The sequence below is a fragment of the Oncorhynchus masou genome, chromosome 29, assembly GCF_036934945.1.
Source record: "Oncorhynchus masou masou isolate Uvic2021 chromosome 29, UVic_Omas_1.1, whole genome shotgun sequence".
NCBI lineage: Eukaryota > Metazoa > Chordata > Actinopteri > Salmoniformes > Salmonidae > Oncorhynchus > Oncorhynchus masou.
This window is the reverse complement of record NC_088240.1, coordinates 87,726,540-87,740,506: the sequence shown is the minus strand read 5'-3', so window position 1 is coordinate 87,740,506 and position 13,967 is coordinate 87,726,540. Positions and strand designations below refer to the sequence as shown.

Below are 13,967 nucleotides of genomic sequence, written 5' to 3'. Positions count from 1 at the left end.
AACTGTACTGTCTGATGTATAGTAACTGTATGATGTATAGTAACTGTCTGATGTATAGTAACTGCACTGTCTGATGTATAGTAACTGTACTGTCTGATGTATAGTAACTGTCTGATGTATAGTAACTGTCTGATGTATAGTAACTGCACTGTCTGATGTATAGTAACTGTCTGATGTATAGTAACTGCACTGTCTGATGTATAGTAACTGTACTGTCAGATGTATACCAACTGTACTGTCTGATCTATAGTAACGGTCTGATGTATGGTAACTGTCTGATGTATGGTAACTGTCTGATGTATATTAACTGTACTGTCTGATGTATAGTAACGGTCTGATGTATAGTAACTGTCTGATGTATAGTAACTGTCTGATGTATAGTAACTGTCTGATGTATAGTAACTGTATGATGTATGGTAACTGTACTGTCTGATGTATAGTAACTGTCTGATGTATATTAACTGTCTGATGTATAGTAACTGTCTGATGTATAGCAACGGTCTGATGTATAGCAACTGTACTGTCTGATGTATAGTAACTGTCTGATGTATAGTAACTGTACTGTCTGATGTATAGCAACTGTACTGTATGATGTATAGTAACTGTCTGATGTATAGTAACTGTCTGATGTATAGTAACTGTCTGATGTATAGTAACTGTCTGATGTATAGTAACTGTCTGATGTATATTAACTGTCTGATGTATAGTAACTGTCTGATGTATAGTAACTGTCTGATGTATATTAACTGTCTGATGTATAGTAACTGTATGATGTATGGTAACTGTACTGTCTGATGTATAGTAACTGTCTGATGTATATTAACTGTCTGATGTATAGTAACTGTACTGTCTGATGTATAGTAACTGTCTGATGTATAGTAACTGTCTGATGTATAGTAACTGTCTGATGTATGGTAACTGTCTGATTCATAGTAACTGTATGATGTATGGTAACTGTCTGATGTATAGTAACTGTCTGATGTATAGTAACTGTACTGTCTGATGTATATTAACTGTCTGATGTATATTAACTGTCTGATGTATAATAACTGTCTCATGTCTAGTAACTGCACTGTCTGATGTATAGTAACTGTCTGATGTATAGTAACTGTACTGTCTGATGTATAGTAACTGTACTGTCTGATGTATAATAACTGTACTGTCTGATGTATAATAACTGTCTCATGTCTAGTAACTGCACTGTCTGATGTATAGTAACTGTCTGATGTATAGTAACTGTACTGTCTGATGTATAGTAACTGTACTGTCTGATGTATAGTAACTGTCTGATGTATAGTAACTGTCTGATGTATAGTAACTGTACTGTCCGATGTATAGTAACTGTATGATGTATAGTAACTGCACTGTCTGATGTATAGTAACTGTCTGATGTATAGTAACTGCACTGTCTGATGTATAGTAACTGTACTGTCTGATGTATAGTAACTGTCTGATGTATAGTAACTGCACTGTCTGATGTATAGTAACTGTCTGATGTATAGTAACTGTACTGTCAGATGTATAGTAACTGTCTGATGTATAGTAACTGTCTGATGTATAGCAACTGTACCGTCTGATGTATAGCAACTGTCTGATGTATAGTAACTGTCTGATGTATAGCAACTGTACTGTCTGATGTATAGCAACTGTACAGTCTGATGTATAGTAACTGTCTGATATATAGTAACTGTCTGATGTATAGTAACTGTACTGTCTGATGTATAGTAACTGTACTGTCTGATGTATAATAACTGTACTGTCTGATGTATAATAACTGTCTCATGTCTAGTAACTGCACTGTCTGATGTATAGTAACTGTCTGATGTATAGTAACTGTACTGTCTGATGTATAGTAACTGTACTGTCTGATGTATAGTAACTGTCTGATGTATAGTAACTGTCTGATGTATAGTAACTGCACTGTCTGATGTATAGTAACTGTCTGATGTATAGTAACTGTACTGTCCGATGTATAGTAACTGTATGATGTATAGTAACTGCACTGTCTGATGTATAGTAACTGTCTGATGTATAGTAACTGCACTGTCTGATGTATAGTAACTGTACTGTCTGATGTATAGTAACTGTCTGATGTATAGTAACTGCACTGTCTGATGTATAGTAACTGTCTGATGTATAGTAACTGTACTGTCAGATGTATAGTAACTGTCTGATGTATAGTAACTGTCTGATGTATAGCAACTGTACTGTCTGATGTATAGCAACTGTCTGATGTATAGTAACTGTCTGATGTATAGCAACTGTACTGTCTGATGTATAGCAACTGTACAGTCTGATGTATAGTAACTGTCTGATATATAGTAACTGTCTGATGTATATTAACTGTATTATGTATAATAACTGTACTGTCTGATTCATAGTAACTGTCTGATGTATAGTAACTGTCTGATGTATATTAACTGTCTGATGTATAGTAACTGTACTGTCTGATGTATATTAACTGTCTGATGTATAGTAACTGTCTGATGTATAGTAACTGTACTGTCTGATGTATATTAACTGTCTGATGTATATTAACTGTCTGATGTATAGTAACTGTCTGATGTATAGTAACTGTACTGTCTGATGTATATTAACTGTCTGATGTATAGTAACTGTCTGATGTATAGTAACTGTACTGTCTGATGTATATTAACTGTCTGATGTATAGTAACTGTCTGATGTATAGTAACTGTACTGTCTGATGTATATTAACTGTCTGATGTATATTAACTGTCTGATGTATAGTAACTGTACTGTCTGATGTATATTAACTGTCTGATGTATAGTAACTGTCTGATGTATAGTAACTGTACTGTCTGATGTATATTAACTGTCTGATGTATATTAACTGTCTGATGTATAGTAACTGTCTGATGTATAGTAACTGTACTGTCTGATGTATATTAACTGTCTGATGTATAGTAACTGTCTGATGTATAGTAACTGTACTGTCTGATGTATAGTAACTGTATGATGTATAGTAACTGTCTGATGTATAGTAACTGTCTGATGTATAGTAACTGTCTGATGTATAGTAACTGTCTGATGTATAGTAACTGTACTGTCTGATTCATAGTAACTGTATGATGTATGGTAACTGTCTGATGTATAGTAACTGTCTGATGTATATTAACTGTCTGATGTATAGTAACTGTACTGTCTGATGTATAGTAACTGTCTGATGTATAGTAACTGTCTGATGTATAGTAACTGTCTGATGTATATTAACTGTCTGATGTATAGTAACTGTACTGTCTGATGTATAGTAACTGTATGATGTATAGTAACTGTATGATGTATAGTAACTGTCTGATGTATAGTAGGATAGTGATGGACCATAAACACATTATATTAGTCAAAAATGGCATTATTTATATTGTTACTGCCTATATATCTACTGTACATATGAAACTTACAGTAATAAGGTTAACTGCTTTATGATGTTGAAACTGATTCTATAATGCATTTCAATTTGTCAAGTTAAAACTGATTACTGTTGGTGAAAATGCTGGTTAAATTGACGGCACACATTTTTAATGTGTGAAATTCAATGTGTGAAATATGACTAACATCAGAGCTTCTCATTTCGGTTCGCATATGGGCAATAATTACATAGCAAAATATGATCTGGTTTTTTTTGCTCCCAATTTTCAATTTTTTTTCAATTAGTAATGTTATTTTTTACACAGTCATGTTATAAAGCACATGACTGTTGACTACTGTGCTGTATATCACCTCTGACCAGTGTCATCATACATACTTCCTCTTCCTCCATCCCAAATGGCACCCTATTCTCTATATAGTGCAACTACGTTTGACCCTGGGGGGAATAGGGTGCCATTTTGGACCCATCACTGTTGTGAACCTCAGTACTCCCAAACCCTACACTCTCACATCACTTTAACTGTCCTTAGTCTGGTGAAAAGGCAAACAAGGGGGCTCCCAAAGGCCATTTCATATCAATAGGAGAATAATAAAAAGAACAAAATGTTCAGCATTTCTTCTTTCAGTTCCCTTACACATGTCCCTCTCTACAATACAGGTCAGGTTTCAGTAAGATGTGAGGGAAACACAGCCAGACACACTGTATAACAAGGCATCCAATCAAACCTGCTGTGGAGTCATCTACTATATCAAAGGAGTGTTTGTGGAACAGAAACTATGATCACCAAGTCATTCAACAACAGGCCTTTAGTTTCAATTCACTCTAAACTACAAGGCAATGCACACTTCTCTTTACTGTGACAAGTCCCATTTGAATCAATATCTACGTCCTAAATGGCACTCTATTCACTCGACAGTGCACTACTTTTTTTTACCAAGGCCCATCTTCAACAAGTGCTGTTCTAACTGGTTGAATGAAGACATTCACAGGCATTATTCTTTCCTGTGTACAATGTGTCAAAACAATAAACAATTATCATCAAACTCAGTAAACACATTACATTACATTCACTTTGCATTCACAGTGTTATCGCAGAATTGGACCGACAAGTAAAATATCCAACTAGACATGAATGTATTGTTAGTGTGTGTTGACTAGCAGCACGTACTGTGCTGTGCCTCATTGGATCTGACTTGCCAATGTACTTAGTAATATGGCCACACCTCTACGGACGTACAATATCATAATCTACAAGTGACTAACAATACCTGTCAAATCAACGTGTTTCGTCCCTCTGTATTTAATCCCAGAAAATGTTTTCATCTCAGCAACATTTTGGTACCATGAAACTGAGGCTGCATCCCAAATGGCGTCCTATTCCTTATATAGTGACCAGCTCTGTCAAATGCAGTGCACTATATAGGGAAAAAGGGTGCCAATCAGGATGCACTGTGTCAAACCTACTGTAAGTACATGGAGCTGTTAAAATGACTCGGTCCATCCATGACACAGCTCAGATGGTACCTGCCCCCTCAAGCCATCTGAACAGCACAGAGTGGACATCTGTGAGCCCTCGCACTGCCAAGAAAAAGTCTGATGTAAAAATATCATCAATATTCTGAGGTGGAGAAAAGACTGAAGGGTCGTTTGCACGTGGTCTGAGAAGGGCTTTCATATCAAAACACATGAGCATTTTGTTCTTGTCACAGTTGAAAATGTCAAGTGAATACTGGCAAGCCCCCGCTTCCTGTGTTTTCTCATTACCACGCCGAAATAAGAGTTGGCTTTTGTCAACATCTGACACCTCGAGACAGAACATTGGCAGATACAATAGCTTCATAAAACCTGAAATTTACTCAAAAGTGGAATCAAAGCCATCTAGCAGCATGTCTGCAATAAGTTACCATAGGAAACTTGGCAACTCAAACACTGGGGTCAACAAAACAGTCAAATATGCCATTTCATCCAATATCACAACATCCCTACAGCCAATGCTGATTGATATTTCATTGAGCTGTCCACTCTTGGATTTAGAGTGAAATCTGAAAAAAATATTTTAAAATTGCAAGGAATCAATGTTGACATCCTGTTTTTGTATCTTAAGATATGTTTTATTGTGTAGGGGGGTGGGGGGGATATCACTTACCACTAGCTGGATCTGTTGGTCGTATGGTTGTCTGTGAGACGTAACGCTCGTAGGCGATCAGCCAGGATGACCGTGGTGGGTTTATAACTGTGCTGATTTTTTCTTCTGTGCTGTTGTCCTGTCTTTGCTCTTTGGCTATTTGACTAGAGAAGCTGACTGTAGAACAAGAGATCCACAGATATTATGATGCTGATGAGAATGGACCATCCCTGAAACCAACAGGTGAACAATCTAGATAAGGGATAATACAGATATACTGATAGCGTGTATTGTAAAGCCACACACACACACACACACACACACACACACACACACACACACACACACACACACACACACACACACACACACACACACACACACACACACACATACACACACACACACACACACACACACACACACACACACACACACACACACAAACTCACCACATGAGGTGGGTGGCACCTTAATTGGGGAGGGAAGGCTTGTGGTAATGACTGGAGCAGGATTAGTGGAATGGTATGAAATACATCAATCACATAGTTTCCAGGTATTTAATGCCATTCCTCCCCTCAGTAGCCTGACATACACAGCCATATAAACCTTATGGAAATGCATTTAAACAACCACTTTCAGCTGCTTAACACCATGTCTATCTATCTGTGGAGATAATAGCAGAGATGATACTGTTGCAGGCAGCTAACTCATTGTTACTTCAGTCACGTCTGGTGGTGAGATCATACATGTGGGCATTGGTCTATTTATAGTCTGGCTGTGGTACTGCTTGGAGACAGAATCAATGCGCATGGCATTTTATCTGTCTACCAGCGTAAAACAATAAGGGGGACAATATCGGGTAGTTTATGCTCCTGCAGATTAATGTGACGTATGTGCAATATGAATTCAGATAGGTTATTATTAAGTAAAACATGTTGGTATCATGTAATAAACAGTCTCTTAAAAAAGCAAGTGGCAAGATACAGGTGGGCTATGAATGAAAACATGGAAGTCACTTGTGAACTGTGATAAAATACAATTAAGTTCAGACTAAGCTAGAGTTGACAGTAATAGGCTAAATAACAGTAATACATTCCGATTCAAATTAGTCAATTCTCTACTAAAAACATAATGTTTGCTACTGTACCGACCTGATGCACTATTGTATCTCATTACAAAGATTTGACACTAGCTATCTTACCTTCTGTACAACAAAACCACGTTGAGTTGAGAAGAAACTCGGTTGGATGAATTTGGCAACGGTAAAGTGAATTTAGTACCCTGCTCGAAGGCAGATAGAGGGCTTCGGGTCAGGCGAGCGCCGTGTTTTAAAATCGAAGCGAATAGAAATGCTCAGTGTCTAAAAGCGGTATGACGAATGGGCTAAAAATAACTACGAGGAGAGAACAGGAGCGGTACAATCAAAATTATAGCCTATGCGGTATTGAGGGATTGTAGACATAGCAACGGTGTTTATAAATACATGTGGATATAAAGTTATATTATATTTCAACCTCTACTCGATTGCACTGGATAAAGAAGAACTAGTCTTAAAAATCATGCCTTGTTACAGGTGCCAGTGAATATCTTGATAACAGATTACCCTACATACATTTAAATAATAGTAGACTGCCTTGTGATTGTGTTTTTACTTTGTACTGCTATTACAATAGATTGCATGTCACAAAGGAATGTTATTCATGAGTGATAGGGTTTATATTGAAGTTTGTCTTTGTGAGAAAGTGCAGTGAGTATGCTGCAGAGCAGGCTGCTTATGTTCTGTTGGTTTGGGCTGTCTGAGGTGTCTGGGGTCCACTGTGGTGGGCGGGAAGCTGTGGTCTGTGTATGTGTATGGGTGGCGGGGGTGGTTGTCCTCGGGGCCACTGAAGAGAACTTTCTCCCCTGGGTGTCTTGTGGCAACCTGGTCTCAGAGAATATCGTATTATTCTGTAGGATGATATGTTACGTTTCGTATGGTATAAATTAATTTGTGGCTGTCCATCACTCATTTCGTATGATATGGTACCAATTACAATTAGTATTATATGTTACGAATTTGCAAAATGTACAATGTGTTATAGATTTGTAAATGCATGATATGTTACGAATTCTAGCTAGGTGGCTAACGTTACCGAGCTCGCTAACATTAGCTAGTCTAGCGGTTGGGATTAGGGTTAGGGTTAAGTTTAGGAGTTAGGTTAAAGGGTTAATGTTATGGTTAGGGTTAGGGGAAAGGTTAGCTAAAAGGTTTAAGGTAAGGGTTAGGGGAAGGGTTAGCTAACGTGCTCCACAAGCACTTCGTATTATTCTGTATGAAAATCCAAGGCTAGCTTTTTTCAAACAGAAGTTTGCATCCTGTGGCTCTAACTCCAAAAAGTTTTGGGACACTGTAAAGTCCATGGAGAATAAGAGCACCTCCTCCCAGCTGCCCACTGCACTGAGGCTAGGTAACAATGTCCCCACCGATAAATCCACGATAATCGAGAATTTCAAAAGCATTTTTCTACGGCTGGCCATGCTTTCCTCCTGGCTACCCCTATCTTGGCCAAAAGCTCCACACCCCCCGCAGCTACTTGCCCAAGCCACCCCAGCTTCTCCTTCACCCAAATCCATATAGCAGTTCTTCTGAATGAGCTGCAAAACCTGGACCCGAACAAATCAGCTGGGCGAGACAATCTGGACCCTCTCTTTCTAAAATTATCTGCCGCCATTGTTGAAACCCCCATTACCAGTCTGTTCAACCTCTCTTTCGTATCGTCCGAGATCCCTAAAGATTGGAAAGCTGCCGCGGTCATCCCCCTCTTCAAAGGGGGTGACACTCTAGACCCAAATTGTTATAGACCTATATCCATCCTGCCCTGCCTTTCTAAAGTCTTCGAAAGCCAAGTTAACAAACAGATCACTGGCCATTTCGTATCCCACCGCACCTTCTCTGCTGTGAAATCCGGTTTCCGAGCTAGTCATGGGTGCACCTCAGCCACGCTCAAGGTACTAAACAATATCATAACCGCCAGTGATAAGAGACAGTACTGTGCAGCCGTCTTCTTCGACCTGGCCAAGGATTTTGACTCTGTCAATCACCGTATTCTTATCGGCAGACTCAGCAGCCTTGGTTTCTCAAATGACTGCCACGCCTGGTTCACCAACTACTTCTCAGATAGAGTTCAGTGTGTCAAATCTGAGGGCCTGTGTCCGGACCTTTGGCAGTCTCTATGGGGGTACCACAGGGTTCAATTCTCGGGCCGACTCTTTTCTCTGTATATATCAACGATGTTGCTCTTGCTGCGGGTGATTCCCTGATGCACCTATACGCAGACGACACCATTCTGTATACTTCTGACACGTCTTTGGACACTGTGTTAACAAACCTCCAAACGAGATTCAATGCCATACATCACTCCTTCCGTGGCCTCCAACTGCTCTTAAACGCTAGTAAAACTAAATGCATGCTTTTCAACCATTTGCTGCCCGTACCCGTTTGCCCGACTAGCATCACTACTCTGGATGATTCTGACAATGTGTGGACAACTACAAATACTTAGGTATCTGGCTAGACTGCAAACTCTCCTTCCAGACTCATATTAAACATCTCCAATCCAAAATTAAATCTAGAATCGGCTTCCTAATTCACAACAAAGCCTCCTTCACTCACGCCGCCAAACATACCCTCATAAAACTGACTATCCTACCGATCCTTGACTTCGGCGATGTCATTTACAAAATAGCCCCTAACACTCTACTCAGCAAACTGGATGCAGTCTATCACAGTGCCATCCGTTTTGTCATCAAAGCCCCATATACCACCACCACTGCGACCTGTGTGCTCTCGTCGACTGGCCCTCGCTACATATTCGTGGCCAGACCCACTGGCTCTAGGTCATCTATAAGTCTATGCTAGGTTATGCTCCGCCTTATCTCAGCTCACTGGTCACGATAACAACACCCAACCGTAGCACGCGCTCCAGCAGGTATATCTCACTGGTCATCCCCAAAGCCAAAACCCCCTTTGGCCGCCTTTCCTTCCAGTTCTCTGCTGCCAATGACTGGAACGAATTGCAAAAATCACTGAAGTTGGAGACTTATATCTCCCTCACTATCTTTAAACATCAGCTATCTGAGCAGCTAACCGATCACTGCTGCTGCACATAGCCCATCTGTAAATAGCCCATCCAATCTACCTATCTCATCCCCATATTGTTTTTATTTACTTTTCTGCAATTTTGCACACCAGTATTTCTACTTGCACATTATCATCTGCACATCTATCACTCCAGTGTTAATATGCTAAATTGTAATTACTTTGCTGCTCTATGGCCTATTTATTGCCTTACCTCCTCACGCCATTTGCACACATTGCATATAGACTTTATTTTTTTCTATTGTGTTATTGACTGTACGCTTGTTTATTCCATGTGTAACTCTGTGTTGTTGTCTGTGTCACACTACCTTGCTTTATCTTGGCCAGGTCGCAGTTGTAAATGAGAACTTGTTCTCAACTAGCCTACCTGGTTAAATAAAGGTTAAATAAAAAATATATTAAAAAAACACTCCATTTAGTATGATATGTTATGTTTAGTATGGTTACATAAGACAGATGGTTACTTAAGACAAAAAAACGGAAGGAGGGTGGTTGGGTGGGAATTTAACGTGATCGTCTATGAGTAGTTGCAAAGTAGCTCAAATGTAGGAAGTAGTTGAAAAGTTGCTACTTAGGTAAAATGCTAAAGTTGTCTGTGATGAGATTTGAACTTGCAACCTTTCGGTTACTAGACATTTGTGTTAAAAGCCCATCCAACCACCATCCTTTTAGTTTTTTCTGTCTTATGTTACCATACCAAACAAAGTATACTATACTAAATGAAGTGTACCAGATTTACGTACAGAATAATACAAAGTACTCTGAGACCAGGTTGTTCACCTGTTGGAGGAGGGGAGCCACGATGAGGGATGAACTCTGATTTATTGAGGATTTATATGATTTATGGCTGTAGTGTAAAGTATGTGAGATATTTATCAGAATCAATTGTCGTGGGAGTGTCAGGACAAAAACTTACCTGAGGATTTCAGTAATACTGCCTGTCTCCTAAATGCCACCCTTTTCCCATAGAGCTCTGGTCAAAAGTAGTGCACTTTGTATGGAAAAGGGGTGTCATTTGGTACACAACCAATGTGTTGAGGTATTTGTCAGAATCGTAATGGGAGTGTACCTAAAGTGTACCTGAAGATTTCGGTAATACTGTTTGCCTAATTTTAACCACAAAAATATGCAACCTATATCGTTTATGCATGCCAATAAAACAATCACTCAGAGTTATGTGAGGAAGGAAGGGTTACGCAGAGAAGCACTTGAACAAATAAACAGTGTTGCTGTCTGTCGAGCTGCAGCTGGGTGCAGCAGGAAGGAACAGATAAAACACTGGTGTTCACTCTTCACCTTCTAGGAAACAGCTTCCCCTGCTGCCTACGTCTGAAGTTGCATGGAGGTCCAACAACTGTCTTATAGCACGTCTGTACCACTTCCAACAGTTGTGGCGATCTACCAACCAATAATCTATCACCACCGGCTAAGCCTGTGCTGCACTAGGGACATATTTATGATTCTCTACTGTAGCCCATTCTGCACTAGGGATACCTCTACATATTTATGATTCTCTAATGTAGCCCATTCTGCACTAGGGATACCCCTACATATTTATGATTCTCTACTGTAGCCCATTCTGCACTAGGGATACCCCTACATATTTATGATTCTCTACTGTAGCCCATTCTGCACTAGGGATACCCCTACATATTTATGATTCTCTGAGGTAGCCCATTCTGTGCTAGGGATACCCCTACATATTTATGATTCTCTACTGTAGCCCATTCTCCACTAGGGATACCCCTACATATTTATGATTCTCTACTGTAGCCCATTCTGCACTAGGGATACCCCTACATATTTATGATTCTCTACTGTAGCCCATTCTGCACTAGGGATACCTCTACATATTTATGATTCTCTACTGTAGCCCATTCTGCACTAGGGACACCTCTACATATTTATGATTCTCTACTGTAGCCCATTCTGCACTAGGGATACCTCTACGTATTTATGATTCTCTACTGTAGCCCATTCTCCACTAGGGATACCCCTACATATTTATGATTCTCTACTGTAGCCCATTCTCCACTAGGGATACCCCTACATATTTATGATTCTCTAATGTAGCCCATTCTGCACTAGGGATACCTCTACATATTTATGATTCTCTACTGTAGCCCATTCTGCACTAGGGATACCTCTACGTATTTATGATTCTCTACTGTAGCCCATTCTCCACTAGGGATACCCCTACATATTTATGATTCTCTACTGTAGCCCATTCTGCACTAGGGATACCCCTACATATTTATGATTCTCTAATGTAGCCCATTCTGCACTAGGGATACCTCTACATATTTATGATTCTCTACTGTAGCCCATTCTGCACTAGGGATACCTCTACGTATTTATGATTCTCTACTGTAGCCCATTCTCCACTAGGGATACCCCTACATATTTATGATTCTCTACTGTAGCCCATTCTGCACTAGGGATACCCCTACATATTTATGATTCTCTAATGTAGCCCATTCTCCACTAGGGATACCCCTACATATTTATGATTCTCTACTGTAGCCCATTCTGCACTAGGGATACCCCTACATATTTATGATTCTCTACTGTAGCCCATTCTGCACTAGGGATACTTCTACGTATTTATGATTCTCTACTGTAGCCCATTCTGCACTAGGGATACCTCTACATATTTATGATTCTCTACTGTAGCCCATTCTCCACTAGGGATACCTCTACATATTTATGATTCTCTACTGTAGCCCATTCTCCACTAGGGATACCCCTACATATTTATGATTCTCTACTGTAGCCCATTCTGCACTAGGGATACCCCTACATATTTATGATTCTCTACTGTAGCCCATTCTGCACTAGGGATACTTCTACGTATTTATGATTCTCTACTGTAGCCCATTCTGCACTAGGGATACCTCTACATATTTATGATTCTCTACTGTAGCCCATTCTGCACTAGGGATACCTCTACATATTTATGATTCTCTACTGTAGCCCATTCTGCACTAGGGATACCTCTACGTATTTATGATTCTCTACTGTAGCCCATTCTCCACTAGGGATACCCCTACATATTTATGATTCTCTACTGTAGCCCATTCTCCACTAGGGATACCCCTACATATTTATGATTCTCTACTGTAACCCATTCTGCACTAGGGATACCCCTACATATTTATGATTCTCTACTGTAGCCCATTCTGCACTAGGGATACCCCTACATATTTATGATTCTCTACTGTAGCCCATTCTCCACTAGGGATACCCCTACATATTTATGATTCTCTACTGTAGCCCATTCTCCACTAGGGATACCCCTACATATTTATGATTCTCTAATGTAGCCCATTCTGCACTAGGGATACCTCTACATATTTATGATTCTCTACTGTAGCCCATTCTGCACTAGGGATACCTCTACGTATTTATGATTCTCTACTGTAGCCCATTCTCCACTAGGGATACCCCTACATATTTATGATTCTCTACTGTAGCCCATTCTGCACTAGGGATACCCCTACATATTTATGATTCTCTACTGTAGCCCATTCTGCACTAGGGATACCCCTACATATTTATGATTCTCTAATGTAGCCCATTCTGCAATAGGGATACCCCTACATATTTATGATTCTCTACTGTAGCCCATTCTGCACTAGGGATACCCCTACATATTTATGATTCTCTACTGTAGCCCATTCTCCACTAGGGATACCCCTACATATTTATGATTCTCTACTGTAGCCCATTCTGCACTAGGGATACCCCTACATATTTATGATTCTCTACTGTAGCCCATTCTCCACTAGGGATACCCCTACATATTTATGATTCTCTACTGTAGCCCATTCTGCACTAGGGATACCCCTACATATTTATGATTCTCTAATGTAGCCCATTCTGCACTAGGGATACCCCTACATATTTATGATTCTCTACTGTAGCCCATTCTGCACTAGGGATACCCCTACATATTTATGATTCTCTACTGTAGCCCATTCTGCACTAGGGATACCTCTACATATTTATGATTCTCTACTGTAGCCCATTCTCCACTAGGGATACCTCTACATATTTATGATTCTTTACTGTAGCGATGTAATACACATATAACTGAAGTGGTAGGTGTGTTCTTCAAATTACAGATCATACATTTATATTGTCCAGTAAACATCATGAAGTTATGCAATAGCATATGTGGATGTGTTTGCCCTCCCCTAATGTGTTTAGGGCCAGGTATCAATGGTGAGGGTCTACGTCCCAAATGCCACCCTATTCCCTATGAAGTCAATTACTTTTGACCAGAGCCCTGAGGGGTGAAATTAGTGTATGTG

The 13,967-nt window shown here is 39.7% G+C and overlaps 2 protein-coding genes across 2 annotated transcripts in view; one reads left to right on the top strand and one right to left on the bottom strand.

Annotated features, from left to right (window-relative positions):
- The window catches only part of hdac9b (histone deacetylase 9b), a 174,552-nt gene extending 167,733 nt beyond the window's left edge, over nt 1–6,819 (bottom strand). The window contains exons 1-2 of the mRNA XM_064946764.1: nt 6,718–6,819; nt 5,535–5,690 (exon numbers count right to left, since the gene is read on the bottom strand). The gene's annotated coding sequence lies outside the window, so the exon portion shown is untranslated. The remainder of the gene's footprint in view (nt 1–5,534; nt 5,691–6,717) is intronic.
- The window catches only part of ahr1a (aryl hydrocarbon receptor 1a), a 359,463-nt gene that overhangs the window by 280,010 nt on the left and 65,486 nt on the right, over nt 1–13,967 (top strand).